Source organism: Melospiza melodia, chromosome 21 (genome assembly GCF_035770615.1).
Source record: "Melospiza melodia melodia isolate bMelMel2 chromosome 21, bMelMel2.pri, whole genome shotgun sequence".
In the NCBI taxonomy this organism is placed as follows: domain Eukaryota; kingdom Metazoa; phylum Chordata; class Aves; order Passeriformes; family Passerellidae; genus Melospiza; species Melospiza melodia.
The window spans coordinates 13930488-13937397 of record NC_086214.1 but is presented as its reverse complement, the minus strand read 5'-3'; the positions used below and the strand labels follow the sequence as shown (position 1 = coordinate 13937397).

The window sequence follows — 6910 nt, the reverse complement described above, 5'->3', positions numbered from 1 at the left end:
CCCCTGCGGGGCGCGCGCCCGACGCCGCCCGCAGCCAATCGCGCCCGGCCCGCTGGGCTGCGCGAGAGCCGCCCCCGACCAATCACCGCGCGGCGCCCGGCGCGCCCCGCCCACCGCGCGCGGCCGTGCAGAGCCCCCCCCACGGCGCGGCCCCGCCCCCGTGACCCCGCCGGCCAATCACCGCGCGCCGCCGCGCCCGGAGCCGCCGAGACCCCGCGAGATTCCCTCACCTCACACAACCCTCACCCCGGGCGGCCCCGCCTCCCTCACCTTCCTGCCACTCACAGCGGGCCGCCGGCCAATGGACTCTGCTCCTGAGCCAAGTCCCGCCTCCGGGACCCGCTTTTCGCCCAATCGCAGCCGCCCATCCAATCCAATTAGCCAATGAAGAGGAACGAAAGCCAGAAAAGAGGTTACTGGGCCAATGGCACTGGGAGGCGGGGCGGCGGCGAGACCGACGGCTCTCCTCACCAGTGGTCGGAGCCGGTGGGCGGTGAAGGAGCCGCCGCTCCACAAATCACGGAGCACGGCGCCGCGTGACGGATGAGGAAGCGGCCGTTGCGCCCGCCCACAGGCGGCAAGCGGCCAATGGGCGGAGGAGTTCTGCTGACGGGCGGCGGACGGGGCCAATAGCGGCCCGGGGCGGGTTGAGGTGAGGACGCGGCGCGCGCGGGGTCACTGTGGGCGCTGAGGGGGCGGCGGGAAGCGGGGCGCGAGCCGCTCTGAGGGCGGGCTGCGGGTCCTGCCGGGTCCCGCCGGCCTGGTGCCCTGCGACTGCCCCGTCCCTGCCAGCGGCTCCTCTGTGCCCTCTCTGCTCCCGCCCGGGTCACGGTGCCCTCAGGTCCCGCTGGCTGTGGGCCGAGCCTGCTCCGTCCCGCCGGGGCCGGTCCCGCAGCACGGGGGCCGACGGGGGCTGCCCGCGAAGGGTGTGAGGGTCTGCGGGGCTTTGGGCCTGTTTTTCGAGTCTCTAAGGACCGGAGAGCGGCGAATGCGGGGCGGGCAACGAGGCCCCTGGGCTGTGGCAGCAGCTGGTGGCACCTTGTCACGGCGCGCGTGAGCTCCCCTTGGCAGGACAGGGAATAAAGCGCTAATGAGGGTGTAGATGCTCCCAGCAGCGAGGCCGTGGCCCATTGCCCGAGGCAGTCCCTGCGAGGCTCCCTTCAGTGTGCTCAGAACACGCTCAGGGTGTTCACACTGCGAGGTACGTGTTAACCAGGACCGAAATATTCTTTGGTTGTTGTTCTAGTTCCCTCACGTTATGAATCTGCATGCTTGGGGACTGCAGTGTCTTTGCGTAAGGCATCAGTGTTCCCTAAAACACAGGGGTGGGTAAAAACTAGACAGTTTTAACACCTTCCATTTTCTCATGTGAATATTAATCATATCTGATTAATAGTTTTACCTCAGAAAAACTCTCCCAGGTTACTGGAGCCTTTCCCATAGTGGTAGAGTTAAATTACCGTGAGGGTGATAAAGAGGTTCCTTCAGGTAACTGAACGGAGCTGTTCAGAGGCAGTCAGGGACTGAGGGGGGAATCTGCTGGTGCTGTGCTGGGAGCGAGCTGAGAGCCTCTCCTTCGCTGCCCCCGGCTCCTGTCCTGGCAGAAAAGAGCCCAGCAGAGCTGTGCCAGGACAGACGCAGTGCTGAGGTGTTACCAGCAGGTCCCCGAAGGTGCAGTCCTGTCCCCTGTCCTTTCTGTTTGTCTCTGAAAACTGGACAGCATCGGGTTCCTGTGCAGTGGGAGGAAGAGAGAATATAAGTGTGACTGTCTGTTGTGATTCCCAAAACCTCAGTGCAAAATATTTGCAAGAATGGGTTTGATACCTTGGGGATACTTTATAACAATGGGGTTTGGTAATTTTTGCCTGCTTTACAAGAATATAATCAAGAAAAGTCTTGCAAGACTGAAGATGGGTTCCTTAAACCTATCCCTGTTGCATTTGGAAATACGGTTACTAATAGTCCAGTCTGGAATTATATCAGAGTTTTGCTGTCATGTCACCATTTTAAAAACAGAGACTGCACTTAAGAAAAAAAAAAAAACAAGCAAATTTTGATTTACAGCCATTTTATATCACCTCTTGGAAGAGGAGACAGAATACTTATTTAGCACTCACATTTGTAGCTGGTTGAGGTTTCTGTGGGAGCTGATAACAAGCTGGGTCTGAATGCAACGCACCCCAAGGGTTCTCCTGGTTTCTGCTTCCCCTCGGGCTCTGGGGGTGTGGTGTGGGGGAGAAGGAAAGAAGGGGTACAAAAGGGCATAGGACTGTATTGGCAGGACTGGAAGGCGTTTAAAACTCTCCCACACGTTTTCATTATGGACTTTTCTCTTCTGCAAAACCTTTTCAAGTAGTAAAAGGGAGCAGTGGCCTAATAATCCTTGTATGGGAAGCTGGGTTCTCAGAGTATTTGCAGGTCAGTGTCTCAGTGCCATTATTCAAGTCTGAGCACACAGTGTCACCTTAACTGTTTGTTCAGTCAGGTACTTTACTGGGTAAAGAAGTGTCTTGCCTTAGAAGTACCCTGAAAGTGTCGTTAGATGCTGTCATGCTGGTGGATTCTCAGCATCAGCAGTGCAGGGTTTGCAGTCCTGGCACTGGCACGTGTTTCCTGACAGTCCTTGACCAGATCACTCCAAACTGCACTCCCCAGCTTCCATCTGTGAAGTGTTGGTAAAATCTGGGACCCACTGTATTGATTTCAGAATGCTGCAGCCACGTTGTTCTGTTTGCCCTTGGCAGCTGCAGCAGCCCCGCTCGGTGAGGTGAGGCCTGGTGAGGGATGAACTTATCTTGGTGCCCAGATGGAGTTCTGTCAGGTGCCACGCTGGGTGGCCCACCCTGCCCAGTGTATCTGCCTTGCACACTGCGTTCACAAACGCTTCAGCTGGTGTCCCTGGCCTCTGTCACACTGAAACTTAACAGCTCTCCGTTCAACTGCTTTTAGGCTGCTCATGCTCTGAAGGTTAAGGAGGACAAGGTCAAGTTGATTCATAGGGAAGTATGTGTAAGGAAAAAACAGAAGAGTAGTAAAGAAAACACGAAACTTGCAAAGTGCTCACCTAATAGACCCTTTGGTTCCTCAGCAGAGGTCTGTTACTGCGTGTAGAAGTCAGTACTGTGCGTCAGAAACACTGGGCTCACACTTGTTCATTTTTTAAAATCCACAGCTTCAAGTTTAGTCCTTTCTGATTCTTGAGAGATTTATTTTCCTCTAGGATTTGACACTTGGTTTGCAGGGGTATAATCTCCTTGACAGTGCTCTGCATACAGGCAAGGGATGGTAGACACTTTGTAATCAGCTAGTCCTGTTTCTTTAATGCTCCTCAGCAGTGTTTTAACCTTAAAATTCTACACAAAAGATTGTATCGTCTTGAACAATATAAAATGTAATTGTCCAGTTCCAGACATAACTTGTCAGCATTTTTTTCTTATCCCACATGACCTAACTGTGAAAACAGGACTTGAAATATTGGAATAAGTCTTTTGATCGTGTGTTGTGTATGAATATCCTTCAGCATTTAGGCATGTAGGGGTTTTGTGAACCTTTAATGCAGAAATAAATAACATTAAGCGGAACAAAGCATAATAAAATGCACAGATTTGTCTCTGATCCTCAAAAGGGGTGCTCTGAGCTGCACTATTGATAATTTATCATGTGGGTGTTTGACAAGCCCACACACACCCTGATGTAACACTGCAGATACAGTCCTCAGTGTTCTATAACACCCTGGAAATATTTAATTCATAAATCCTGATGCTGGAGCCCTTAAGGTGTCAGAAACATGGTGCTCATGCCTGTGAATCTGAGCAGGTTTGGTTAGTCAGATAAATACCACGCTCCAAATAAACTGTGATCCTAACGTGCAACAGAATAAGCATATACACGAAATATCATGGGATTAAAATTGCTGTTAATCAAGTACATTAGCACTTTTCTTTGCAAGGAATAATTTTCCAGAGTTTTTGTCTTTAAAACCTTTTATCTGTGAAACTGGAAAATAATAAATTCCTCCATTAATAAAATTCAGAGAGGAGCAGGGGAAGGAATATTTTGGTTTAGCTTTGGTAGCGTTTGGTTTTGTAGCTTTGTTTCTCCTAACTTTTGAAAGGATGGCAATATTCCTTCATCTAGGAGGAGGGCAGGATCTGCTTGTCTTGTGAACGAGAGACAAATCCTTGCCCTACTCAGGGCAACATTTTAATAAGATAGAGGGAAAAGAATGGAGTGATCCAACCGAGCAGGTGACCCCTGATGAGGCTGGCAGTCAGGCCAACAGGCAGGGTGACTCTTTGGAGCAGCACTGGGGAATGTGGCACTGCCTTGGACAGCAGTGAAATGATGGGATGGTGCTTCCTGCAGCAGGGCAGCATGATGTGCCTGGGATGGGGTAGGGGACAGCTGGTGTGAGTGACAGATGGTGTCATCCAAGACTGAGCTTCTCCCTGATGTTGGATATCAGACTCTGCAGGTACCTCTGTTGCCTCCCTGGCCCATCAGCCCCTCTGGCTCTTGCTGAGCAGTTTTTTGTGGTGGGGTCACAGCCCTGCCCCAAGTCTGTCCAGTGTGCTCCATCTACAGACATGATGGTCAAGATTGGCACTGCAGCTTGAAATCATCCCAAAAATGTCACCTCCTAAACACTGAGCTTGTGCTCTGCAGAGCTTTCTAGCCAGAAGTGTTTTCTTTTGAGAGTTCTGAAGGACTTGCTGAGTTCTTTGCTGACTGCAGCATTTAAGCATGAACTTGGCTTTACCTGGGAATGCTCAGGGGCTTACAGTTGGTTTGTAATAATTAGTCATTTACAAACTTAAGCCTGATTGTTTAGTCCCTTCCCAAACACCAGTTGCAGGAGGCAGAGGGGACATCTTTATCCCCTGCTGCTTTCTGGAGAAAGTGTCAGTTCTGTGGTTCTCTCTGTTCTATATTTCTTTGCACCAGAAATGACCCTGCTGCTCTTTGTCGACAGTGTTTCCTTTTATCCCTCTCCTGGCAGCTGCTCTTGCTCCATTCTGATGTTGGAACAGCAAATGAATTCCCTCTGAAGCAAATGTCAAGCCAGTAAAGATGTTGAAGCAGCAAGAAAATCGTCTCTGTCTCTGAAGACGGAATTGGAGACCTTTGTGAATGAGATGTTCTTAAAATAGCTCCACAGTGTGTTATCTTCCCTAGAAGGTGCAGAATTGAAAGCATCACCACAAGGCACTTGTCCTTGTGCGAGCAGCATCCCTAAATGATGGGTTTTGGAGAGGGGAGAGAAGCAGGCTATTTCCTTTTCCTCCTCTCCAGGCAAAAAGCAATGCATGATTTTAATCTCTGTGTGATGGTACATTTATGTTTTTTCCAAGAGTTGCATCGTTGTTTGCTGCTTATTTAAGTATGTCCCATGTTGATTGACCTTGTTCTCCAGGATCCACTGTTTCTGGAGTAAACTGGTAGGTGAAACAATGCCAAGCCACAAGTTGAGTAGAGGTGCTCTGAATTACCCTGTCTAAGGTTCAGGGTGGCTGTGGCCCCTGTGGAGAGCAGAGATTCTCAGCTGGTGGGGTGTGCCACAGCCTGGATAGGCTGAACTCAGCACTGAGTCACATCATGCACTTCAGTTCCTGTCTCAATTCAAACCTGCTGTCCAAGGAAGATGGCAGCTTTGGAAATCTTCCCTTCCATGGAACTTTGGAGTCACTGGTTCTGGTGATGGAAGCTCTGTCTCTGTGGTCAGACAGAAAAGAGGCATTGGTTGTACATGGAGAATTTGGTTAGTTTGAGAGCTCTTGCTGAGATTTTTCCACCCTCAGCTAGTTTGGGGTGTTTGGTTCCCTGACAGCCTCAGGAGAGCGTTGGGCCCAGCAGCAGGGATGGCATGAGCTGCTGGGCTGTGACATCCCATTGTCCCTGAGTACAGCGCAGAGCTCACGTCCTGAAGTCCCACAACTTGATGAGCCAATGCTCCAGGGGTTGCAGGTGCATTTTGAGAATTCATTGTTGTGTTGTTGCTTCATAATCCTTCATAATTGAAATCTGATGTTTTTAAGAAAGTATATCTTGCATATGTGCACTTCGGAGCAAAAAATGCAGGCTGCACATGTGACGTATGTGACATGCACATGAACTGTTGTTATTTTGTTTATCGAAAAAATTGTTGATGTAATTAATGGAATTGAGGATTTGGGCAGTAAAATTAATCCAGAAAAAGTCTGATACAACTATTTGCCAGGATCATGAATAGAATCTTTGACATGCCTGTGAATATCTGAATACTTATATTTTTCTTCAACTTGGTGAAAGGGGAATTGATAAGTAAAAATACTAGATGCAAAAATTAAATCACTAATTGAAGAACAGGGATTTTTATAGCAGTTTCATAATTATATTCATAACATAAGTTTAACTAGGAGAAATGTTAAAATTTTGACATCTTCAGTTTTTCATCTTTTGTGTGAAGGTGGGAATAATTAGCTGTACTCATACAAACATAGTTTTCAGGGTTTTCTCAGTTGTCTTAAGACTCTTAATATTTTTCCTAGTCCTGTTTTTTTGACACGATAATATCGCTTTAAGGGCTTTCTTTACCAGATCAATTCCTTTCCTACCAGGAGAACTAAAGCTTTTCAGCTGTCTGTCCAATTTATCCTTCTGGACTAAATTTCTCATCTTGAGATAACCAGCAGCAATTCTCCCCTCAGGAGATTTGTATCAATTAGTTCTGCATCACTAATTCCTTTGGTATTGGGGGACCAGTGGGTTGTAAGGAAGCTGCTCAGTAGACATTTATGGCTGTTGGAGGTTTGTCTTGACGTTTTTTGTTCAGAGGTTGTGGGTGCCATCACTGGAGCTCTTGCTCGTGCTTGCCCTGTCCTTGGCTGCGAGGCCGGGCACTGTTCACGGCAGAGGGCGTGCAGGGCTGTTT

At 49.2% G+C, this 6910-nt stretch overlaps 1 protein-coding gene across 4 annotated transcripts in view; it reads left to right on the top strand.

Moving 5' to 3' along the window:
- Positions 1-579: 579 nt before the first annotated feature.
- LYRM9 (LYR motif containing 9) overlaps positions 580-6910 on the top strand; it is a 30005-nt gene continuing 23674 nt past the window's right edge. Inside the window, exon 1 of one of the 4 annotated variants that reach the window (XM_063174192.1) lies at positions 580-652. The gene's annotated coding sequence lies outside the window, so the exon portion shown is untranslated. Of the gene's footprint in view, positions 653-821; positions 1202-6910 lie in introns of those variants that run through there. The other 3 variants (XM_063174195.1, XM_063174193.1, XM_063174194.1) reach the window with 3 other exon arrangements.